The 11,634-nt window shown below is 39.4% G+C and overlaps 1 long non-coding RNA gene across 1 annotated transcript in view; it reads left to right on the forward strand.

Moving 5' to 3' along the window:
* LOC120559279 overlaps positions 1–11,189 on the forward strand; it is a 33,386-nt gene extending 22,197 nt beyond the window's left edge. The window contains exons 2-3 of the long non-coding RNA XR_005639237.1: positions 1,127–1,242; positions 10,843–11,189. This is a non-coding gene — a long non-coding RNA (uncharacterized LOC120559279). The remainder of the gene's footprint in view (positions 1–1,126; positions 1,243–10,842) is intronic.
* Positions 11,190–11,634: the final 445 nt, after the last annotated feature.

Genomic DNA, 11,634 nt, shown 5'->3' on the forward strand with positions numbered 1-11,634 from the left:
TGGCTCTCCAGCTGGGGCTGACATCCTCGGGGGATGAGAGGAGAGGTTGAGGATGGAGAAGGAGTGGCGACTTTGCTCCAAGACAACAACAACAGAGTGTGAAAAGCTCCAGACTTTGACAAGAGGACCCAAGGATCTATAAACACACAAGCACACATGTGACACAACCACCACTACTGATACGCACATACACATGCACACGCACACGCATATGCACACATGCATACATTCACTTACGTAAAAGTGAATATGCAAATATGCCCAGGGCACTTAAATTGATACCCAAACACTTGTTTTACATTAAAATCAAGGTCACACAGTCTCAATTGAACAGGACCTCTTTATTAATGGAAACACAGAATTGAACAGTGCTCAGGTTAGTGAGGCCATTTTAACTGTGTGTGTGTGTGGGAGTACTGGACCCTTTCTGCCTCCTGCAGGTAGCTAATGACTGCATTGTATCTGGCTTGTTTATATATATATGAACGAGATGTGCAATGTTGTTCCCACAGACTGCATTTCTAACATGGAGATTGCAAAGCAAAATGATGTCTCATTCTTGTTGAAAGACTCCAAAGTAGAGGTATAGAGGCAGACAGGCTATGCTATAAACTTTAAGAAAGCGTCAGGGGTTACTGTGCTTTGGAGTTAGTGTTAGGGGTATGTGCTGTGCTATTGTAGCCTGGTTGACACCAGACCCTTCTCAGTTTTAAACTCAGAGTGGGTCTGGGAAAGGTTCATTGACAGTTCATTTCCAAAGGGGCGTCACCAACGGACGCAATTGCCAATTGCCAAATGCCTCTGGGCGCATTGGATAGTCCAACCAATCAGACCAACCGCTGCGCTTCGGTAGCAGTCATGTTGAATGTAAACAAAAAGCTGCTCTCCGTGGCTGCGCTATTGTCGTCGCGTAAAGCCCGCCTCAACGGTTGTGATTGGTGCCTCGATTTTGGGGACATTGGAAATGGGCTTGAATGGGCTCTTATAAAGAGTATAATCCCTGGTAATCGTAATCAGCCCTGCGTTTCAGTCCTTGTAGTGAGGGCTATGTTGTTATCATGTTGGTCTCTGTATGTGAATGAGTGAGTGTGTGTTTGTGTTTTGTGTGTGTCTCTGTGTTGTGAAGTTCAAACAGCCAGCAGCTCTTAGAGTCGACAATCCGAGCCATGGACGGATCCAGATGAGGAGCAGGCTGGACGCTGAGAGGAACTTCTTCCATATGCAATACTTACACTCCTGGAGGTAACACAGGGGAGACTAATCTACTAATCACTGCCACACTATCAAGAACCAGGCAGTTCCTGTGGAAAGCTGAGTACTGAGAGTTACACAACAAGCTGCATGTTCTCATAAGCTGTATCCTCACTTGCCATCTTACAGGCAGTGAACGAAATAACAAAAATAGCCATGCAGTAAACATCAATTTAGTGAAGCTCATGATGGTTTTTGTTGAGATTGTCAGAGGTGGTGGCTATATCTAATGGCCATTTTTAAGGGCCAAGGTTTGAGGTATTGACAGACAAAGTTTCTTTCCATCATTATTGAGTTTACTTTTGTCCAACATCACTCTTAGACATTTTCCTGCATCTTGCATAAATTGCCATGTGTTTTGTCACATTGCCCTTGTCACCTTACAAATATTTGCAAGCATTTCTGTATATGTATGTATATCTTTTTGGTTATCTTGTCCACCCTCGCACTTAAAAAAAATAAAAAATAAAAGCTATATATATATATATATATATATATATATATATATATATATATATATATATATATATATATATATATATATATATATATATATATATATATATATATGTGTGTGTGTGTGTGTGTGTATGTATATAATAATTTATTTTATATAGCACCTTTTACAGACAGAGTCACAAAGTGCTTCACACAATAGACATTTGTTAAAATACAGTAGGATCCAAAACAGAAACTAAACAAGCAAAAAGAAATACAATACCCTACTACAATGAAGATTAAAAGACTAAAAACCCAAAATTACAAACATGAGACAAAAGCGAGTTGAAACAAGTGTGTCTTCAGCTGCTTTCTAAAAGCATCAACCGAGACTGCAGAACATAATCATATTTTAAAAGAGAGCTATTATTTTGTTACAGGTTGTTACAGATTTTATTTTATTTTACTACAGAAGTTATTTTTGCACCATCGAGGCATAATAAAGCATGTTCATTAACCTCTAAGAAGCCTGTCTGGATTTGTCTCGAGGCCGGGCGAGTGTCCTCTTTTTTGGAAATCAAAATATGGTCACCCTAATATATACTGTGTATATATATATATATATATATATATATATATATATATATATATATATATATATATATATGTATGTATGTGTGTGTGTGTACTGTATATGTATATAGCTAAATTTTTGGCAACTAGGGAGCAGATTAACTATGTACTATACACATTTGACATATCACCAAATAAAGTTGTTAGGGCAAACATGTTAGCAAATAATTGCCTATATACACATCCAGTAGATATGGAGCAACATTAGCATCCAATTGGAGTTGTGTCTCTGGCCACCTGATGAATGTCAGTCCAATATATTCACTCTCATTTTAGTTCCATTTGGTCTCCACCAACACCTTAGAAAAATCTCAGCTTGAACCTACCTGCCCTGTGGTGATGGGCGAGTAGCAGGTATCAGAGCTTTTTGCCCAAATACACCTGCTTTCTGTAGTTGAAAATAGGATTAATAGGAGCGGAAACAAAGAGCTGAAAGGCACTACCAAAGACACAATATAGCTGAGGGGAAATGCAGAGTTGGATGTTAATTTGTTGTGTGATCCTCACAATTGTCACGCTCGGCGTTACACATCATCTTTGATCAATTGTTAATATAAAATATATGGATTAGTGCAGCTGATGCATGTTCATCTATATATCTAAATTTGTGTTTTTGCAGAAAACAGTGTTCCATTTTGTGTATAAAAATGTGTCTGTGAGTCTGGGGTTATTTTTTTGACCTCATCATGATAACCAGTAGCACTTCTCTTCCGTAATAGCCAGAGTGGTTGCACCCTCATTTTCTCTTCAGTGCTTTTACCCAGATGCAGCCGAGGGACAGCATGGCACTTACACACGTAGCTGCTAAAAGCTGCTCCCCATTGACTCTCACCTCTGGGTAACACAGATAAACATCCTGCTTTGGTCTCAGTAGGCAATAACTGAATGTCTGTGTGTGTTTCTGTGTCCATGTAATAGTACACCGACCGTGCAAGATGATCTCTTTTTTGAGGCTGAAATAATATTCCAGCATTTAGACATACAGTGAGAAACATTAGCATTTTAAGGGTCATGTTGACCTGCTTTTCAACACTCATGACCATTATCATTAATCACAGAAAATTTGTGCTAAAAAACTTCCACTAGTGAGGATTATCATAATTATTCAAAGCCTGAAGCAATTTGAGGCAAACCAGTGACGTTTCAAAGCTGATGTCTGCCGTGTTCACCTGAGGAGGCTGTGACTGTGGGCTCAACTTCTAAATCAAGAGACACCCTCAGTGATAACCCCCGAAAGCTCTGAATCAAAGACCAGGGGTCTCATTTATAAACGTGGCGTACGCACAAAACGGGGCTGAAAATGTGCGTACGCCACTTCCCACACAAAGGTTGTGATTTATAAAAAACAAACTTGACGGGAGAATGTGTGGTCCTCCACACAAACTCTGACCCATGCATATGCACATTTTGGAGACAAACGGAATTGGCGACGCAGATGGTGAGGTGGTGAACTGAAGTCAGACTGCAAGTAGGAGAAAAAAATAATACTCCAGTAGAGGACAGATACAGCCTTTTAGTACTTAAGTACAGTAGGGAAGTAGTTCTGCTTCGTTACTATACATCTCTGACCCCAGACCACTGAGATCGGCTTCAGTTTCCACTGAACAGTCTTGCTCTCTGTTTTATAATCGGGGATAAGTTAATAAGTGAATGAGTCAAATATCGCTGTTTATTTTTAGCAAGATTTGTGCGTTTGGGGAGGGGGCATGAAGAATGTAGATTTCTGTGAAGATTATTTTTCTCTAAGGTTTTCCACTGAACACACAATTAATATGTTCGTTGCTCAACCACCCAAATGATTATTTGTTTATTCGTCTTTTGTTGACTGCACACAATTCCCCCCCCCCAGAGTCAGACTGGCCCCATGTTAATTATTTTGTCAACCCTCATATCTCTTTTAATTGTTGCGGGTTTGTTTATCCTGGAGATCAAATTGAGCTTGGAGAGATTGTGGGTGGCTGCCAACACAGATCAGCCAGGAAGACTGATGAATGCATATCAAATAGTCTGACCATCGAAACCACTGTGAGACACGCTGACAGTATTACTGACTTAAAATGGATGTATGGGTAGAATAATCATATTCATGCACCTAATATAGCCCTATTTAAAAGGGCTTTCAAACAAGTTTCAGACATGCAGAAATGATAACAGCTGCTCATCAAGCAAAGCCACTATCTTCCTTACATTACATTTAATAGCCTAAAGTGCTGTTGGCTATGAAACTGTTATTTCTGTAATGGAGAGTGAAATGAACTGGTTGCAGAATGATTCTCTGCATTTTGACAGCCTAGAGGAATCAAATATTTAAACCAAAGCACTATACCTACATGTTTTAATATAAGTAGCTCACATACAGGGGTGTATTTGTGGTGTCGAGTCTGATTCATTATTGGCAGTTTGGGGCTCCTAAATCCTATCTATGGACCTGCTCACATTTACATTATTTCCAAAAATGATTTATTCACATTTACTTTGTATCCTCTATTATTCAGCTCAAAAATTCCAGTTAGAAACAGCTTTCTCATGTACAGTAAAGCACAAATATTCATTACGGTGTTGACAAAATGTCCTGCAGGCAAAGTCAAATTATTCCATCACTTTATTTTGGTCTCAAAATCAGGTAACAAGTTTAAATATTGCAACTCAACCTGATGTGAATCCAAATAAGTTTTATGCTGTTCAAGTTACTAGGACGGTTTTCTAAGAGTAAGAAAACGTTTTTTTTTGTTTTTTTTTTTATAATTTAAGTACAAAATGCTGGGAAACACTGCTTGGTACACATAATTAACCAAAGCTTTTATTTTTGCTTACACTCTTGTTTGTGAACTGGAAAAATAATTGCATTCCCACTTGTACAGTAGTTCTCTCATGGTTAATGGGTTTAGTCTCTGGTGGCTCTCTTGTGCCTTTAAATGCTACAACTCGCTGAACTACATAATTGCAGCATTTATGGCCAATATACATATTCATAAGACTACAGTAGTTGTAAAATGGAGAGAACATGTAAAATGTTGCTCATGTTATCTGCTTTTTTTCAAAAGATCTTAGGCTGGGGAAGACTTCAACTCTACTGGTGTTAAGAAAATGACTATATTTTCATGATATCTCCGAAACACTATCACAAGTGATTGCACCCTGATTGACTGATGCTTGACATCCAAAATAATCAAATCAAGCATTTTTATAAGTGTAATGTGTAAAAAAACTGGATGCTTTGCATACATTGCCTATTTTATCAAAGTAAGCAAGCAGCTTTAGGTGGAAAGAAAAGCAATCTGTTTTCCTCTGTGACATTAAATCAGTGATGCAGTCATTTTTATTGAAACATCTGATAAGTAATAGTGAAGGTAAATAACGGTACACTTAAAAAGATTTATCAGTGTTTCATTTTTCACTGTTTGGCCATTGACTCAGCATCTCTGGTTGTGCTATCTATTCAGGCTATGATTGGAATATTTCTTTAAGCTTCTGGAGAAGGTCAGAAAAGTAATTAACCTTGTTCCGTGTGCATCAACAGAGGGACTGAGTTGAGAGTTCTTTCTCTCTTCCTCCCTCCCTCTAACACACACACACACACACAGAGTAAGGTTGTACTTGAATGGACAGATTAATGAAAAAGCGATTAAACATTTGGAGTTCGATGTTTTTTTTCCTCTGATTTAAATTAATGGAAATAAAGACAACATTAACACAAAGTCCAGTGTTAACATGAATTTACCCTTTAGAGACTGACACACAGATAGACGGACACTGACATTTAAATAATAGCACTGTAATTACAGGAAGCAGGAATGGGCCTTTCTCAGTTTGGCTCACTTCCTGTTGGCTGCCCTGTCCATCTCCCCCCCCCCCCCCCCGCCCCAATCTTTCACTCTCCAGACTTGGACTGTTTCAATTTAAGAAATCCACATAGGTGTTGAGGGGGCTTTAATGGCGGTGTTATTTCTCCCCAGTCAGCTTAGTTGGCCGCCTGGAGACTTTTTCACGTAGGCTGAGTGATTTCTTGCTGTGCACCTAAATGCTACAACCCAATCCTCCGACTCTCCCTCACTCCAGCACTTGTGTTTTTGCAAATAAGCTTGTTACATCACATAATGCTCCCCTACCCTTACGCAGCAGGCTATCGATTCTTGGACCAAACTGCTAATGTGAACAAATGTTTCACAGATTTTTCACTTTCCATTTCCTGGCTTACTTTAATTGTATGCGTGGGTCTTTAAAGTGAGAGCTGGGATTGCAACATAGTCATCAATTTCTTCAGGTTTCTTTGTAAGAAAAGACATTGGTGTAGGGCAGAGTTGGTGTGATAAAATATGTTCGCCACACATTTTACACATAAAAGAAAGCCTGAAAGAGTCTATTCCTTTCTCTGAGGTACAGAGCCCAGTGTGGTGTTTTCTCTCCCACTCGCAGCCAGGTTGTTTATAATGCATGTATCGTACTGCCATCACATAACGCTTTTGATCACAGAAGATGGATATTCACTTTCACGCATCATTTAACAAGAAGATGACAACTGCGGCTAGCAGCGTCAGATGCAACACATGCCTAAACAAACCTCGTCCAGATGCAGGGGCGCTCGCTCACCCAATGAAATGCTGGAATAAAAAAGTATTTAAAACCATACAGCTTTCTTTTTTACAATATTCTCATTCATTGAGATCACTCATCACTCATTTTTTATTTTTAAGTGCCTCACAATGTCAAAAGTAAGCAAATAAAAACATAAAATGGGTTGCCAGAACATGTTTGTACAATGTAAGTACACTAACATCATGCTGTCATTTGAAGAGGTAATTCTGATTAGGTTTGGTAGAAGTTTGTTGACGAGAATTAAAAAGAGTCCCTAAAGTAATTTTGAATAAACGGTGGTGAATCATTCAACTTGTACATTTAGTGAAATATTCTATAAAGCTAGAAGAATAATGAAACACTAAACTAGCTTGGCCTAACATAAGACACAAAGGCTTTTTCCTCAGCTATCACCCATTAATCAGCTGATTGTGTTTTTATCACACAAACCTCATAATTTACATACTTTCCAATGTGTCCACTGCCAATTTCTTTTTAAAATTGTGAATTAGATCAAACATAAAAGGGGAGAGGAGGCCAGGAAAATCAAGGTAAACAAACAGGTGATTCATACTTTATCATTGGAATCAGATCATTGATATCACATACGTATAATACAGTATGTCTTCTATATCGTTTGGGCTGAATTGCTTAACATGGGCGCCGAAAGCGCTTCAGCAGCCAGTGTGCAGTAAAAGATAGACTACTTAAATAAGAAAAAAGAGTAGGCCTACAAAGGATGAATGAAGAAAGGAAAAATCATCTTTAAAATAGAACCATCTTAAAGTAGTGCAAGGAAACGATGCCAGATATTACTGTAACACTGGTGCACCGAAGAGAGAAGAAATAAACAGTAAAGTTGTCAGGTGGTATCGATGAATAAATGCTGCAGCTCCGCGAGACCAACATTTGAAGCTGTGGTTCATAATTGTCATGGGGTGAAACATAGGTCTGGTCTGTCTAACAAAGTAACATTACTTTGAGTAATACAGAACAATAACTCGTTTAAAAAATAGTATGATGACATCAAAAAGCAGTCGTCAATTATTTGTCAAATGTATCATGTGAAGTGCTACTTCAGTACACAACAAACAAACATTACTGGGACCACTACGGATGAACATTTAAAGCTATAGAGTGTAGTTTCTGTCGCCCACATGAGGAATTCTAAGTAATGACAACGAAACTGTCGGCTCGTCCACATAATACAGCCTTCCGTGATAGCGCACCACCCCCACCCCTCCTCCACGCAATTGCTAGTAGCCAAGGAGGACACGGAGGATCAAAAAAACATGGCGGACTCTTATCTGACTGATAGTCTTAATTAGCGTTGTAGCAACTCATTTGGCAATGGCTTGAATGTAACGGATGTTCATTAATATCAAAAAGCTTTAATATCTATATATACATTATAGACAGCACCGCTGACTATCCCTGTAACCAATACACAAAAAAAAAATCACCATCAATGATCACAATACCAGACCTACTGTATTTGAATTGTAGAAAAAAATTGAAAAGTGGGAAGCAATTCAACATGGCAATGTTGCTTTCGCTATTGTCCAGCTCAACTCACACCACTACACTGTAGATATGCTGATCAACTGTAAAGGCCCTGACACACCAGGGAGACGATCGGCTGTTGTCCCACTAGTTTTTTTCCCCCGTCTGCCTCCTGTAGTGTGTCAGCACCTTCAGAGAGAAAAAGGTTGAGTGTGCTGTAATTCACTGGTGATGGACAGGCATGATGGACAGTTATGCACTCTTCCTCATTAAGCCCAAAGTTTTTTTACTCTTCTGATGGAACTCTGTTTGGTACCTGGATGAGAAAAGGTCATCACAGGAAGTAACCTGCCGATCCCAGTGACATTTCTTTCTTGGGCCTCGGTTTAATTATTAGTCTGCATCATGTAGCCAGAATGCTGACACTAGCTGTCTTAATGAAGAAACAACATCCTTGGCTCTCAGAGGGTTTAGACTCACTTGACCTCTCCAAATCACCATTCAACTCTCAGCCATAGCAAAGTATTCCACCTGTACTTTTACAAGAATGACGATTTCAATTATTGCATTCAGGCTATCTCAGCTTACTCACATTTAAAACTTTAATTTACCAAAATGATTGCACTGTGAAATAGAAAACCTCGATAAGCAACTGTTTTTCCAACTTTGTGTTGCCTCGTCAGTAAATCTCAACTTTAAAATGAGTTTTAGCAATGCATCATTAAGATTAAAATAAGTGCCATCAAAGGTAGTGGACCAGCTGTGGATGAGAGGAGATCTTCAGACACTAACAACCCAGCCTAATTATACGACATCAGTCAAGATGAGAATCATGACTTCAATCACCACCTTTGAAACATGATCGGAAATTCAGAGCACGTTAGGATCAACACATACCAAAGACTTTGCCTTTCTCAGAGGGACATGGGACGAGGAGCATGAAATGCAACCCCAAAAAAAACCGGTTGTAGTGGAACTGATCAGGTACATGCACTGCTTAAAACAGCCAGCTCAGAAGAGCTCTCCGATTATGCACCACATCACACAAATGTTTTTTTTTGTGGCATTTTAGCATTCAGGAAATTATTTTCTAATGACTTTAGTACATAATTTATATACAGCATCTGTTGTTGTGCGCGGCGAATCACTGATTTTCTTGCCAAGGGAATCTTTGAGTATGACAGTGTTTCTCTTTTTATGTGGCTTTTGAATGGGACACACTCAAAATATACTCTGACATCCATGGCAATTAAATTAGTCGCTACAATATCCGTTCTTGCACTCCAGCAGTAGTAAAAAAAAAGCACCTTTAACATAAACAGGACATGAAAGGACTTTCTAAAACCTTTCAGCATTATTTCTCTCACATAGTTTCCACCAGAAGTGCCCTAGTTTCAGTTGCATTTTTGAATAATGAATGCTTCATGACACAGTAGTTGGGCATCAATCCAAAAAACAAATCTATTTGCCAAAGCAAATCTAGAATTAATAATGACTGGAAAAGGAATTATTGCTGATTTAACGCATTCATATTCATTTTCGACAGTAACATCCATCAAATGTGAGTCTTTCCATTATGTCTTCTGAGCAAACACCAGAACCCATTTAACAACAATGTAGGCTGAGTCTGAGGAGAAAAATATCCTTCAAAGCTCTCTCTCACACACACACACACACACACACACACACACACACACACACACACACACACACACACACACACACACATACACACAGAGTGCAGCATGAACCTTTTGACAGCCATGGATCAATTTTTACTTTATTGAAGAAAAACCTAGACATGTTCTGAATGCTTTGTTTAGCCATGGGCAGTTTAATATCATCCCAATCATAGAAGTAGTTCAAATATAGACTGACTCCGTCCCACAAAATGAATCAACATGTGTGTGAGTATGAGAGACAAAGAGGGAGCGTGAGATAGGAGGGGACAAATAGAGAGACAGCGAATGAGACAGAAAGAATGCAGAATTACCCGGAGTAAGATGTGGTACAGATGGTGGGGAGGGTAGGTATGGGGGGGCCACCATCCTGTGTTCTCCAGACACATAACTCAAATGCACCATTATTACATTGACACAATGACTGCTTCACAGACATCTCCATAGCTGGCCTGCATCCTTATACTGCTGTATAAAAACCTGGAGACACGTGAAAAATAACCACGAACTAAACAGTGAAATAAATTCCATCCAACGTGAGAGGGAATTTTAATATTGACAGTTTTATTAACTCTAGAGGTAGACCAGCTGAAGCTGGAAAATAATAAAACGCCTCATTAATTTTTCAGTGCCATCTCTCAAAACGAGTAGATTTGAAAGAAAGATGCAAGGATCCATAATTGTCGTCATTTGTTGATTCCATTGTTTGCGACTAACTGGTGACATCTTTAATTTGAAGATCACTTCTTCTTTTCTGCCACAGTGGTCCTCTACAATAATAAATCAGCCATGACGGTTGCCATGCCAAGGTCTTCTGCCACCCCTGGAGGGTTGTTCCTGAGACCTTATAGCTGGTGATTTGAGGCGATCCAGCTGGAAATGCTCTGCTGCTGAGACTCAGTGCAGGGTCAGGACTATAGCCAGGCCCTCTGGAGGAGCAGACTGGACAGCTGAACTCTGACTGCCTGGGCCAGACACAACATTAATTTTGCCCGTTCCGACGTACATGGCAATGTGACTCTGCTCTCACTCTTCACTGTTTAGCAATAAACTACGGCTGACAATAACCGTATAAGCTGTTGTGCTTGTCAAGGTCTTAAGATAACATTGTTTTTCTCACAATAGACAACAGTAACCTAAGTACCAATAAAATGTTACTGTTTACAATTCAGCGCTCATTACTTGAATATGCATGGGTGTGTGTAAGTCTAATGATCTGTTAGTGTGTGCGCGCCTGTGTGTGCGCGTGTGTATGTATGTGTGTGTGTCTGTGTGTAAGTGAATGCAGGTGCGTGTGCATGTGAATGCCCTACATTTAATTTACAGCTTCAGTTAAAATGACAACAGCCTTTGACAAAAGCTGTAAAGAACACGGCAACAAGGAATCTAATTAAATCATGTACGTGACCTGCTGAGAAGCGTGATGGCCAACTTGAGATCACAAAGGAAAAGCTGCACACAGAGAGAGAGAGAGAGAGAGAGAGAGAGAGAGAGAGAGGAGAGGGAGAGAGACATATACTGTTAATGGAGAAAGCTGTGTAAGGGTCATCTGTGG

Source organism: Perca fluviatilis, chromosome 5, assembly GCF_010015445.1.
Source record: "Perca fluviatilis chromosome 5, GENO_Pfluv_1.0, whole genome shotgun sequence".
Classification (NCBI taxonomy): Eukaryota; Metazoa; Chordata; class Actinopteri; order Perciformes; family Percidae; genus Perca; species Perca fluviatilis.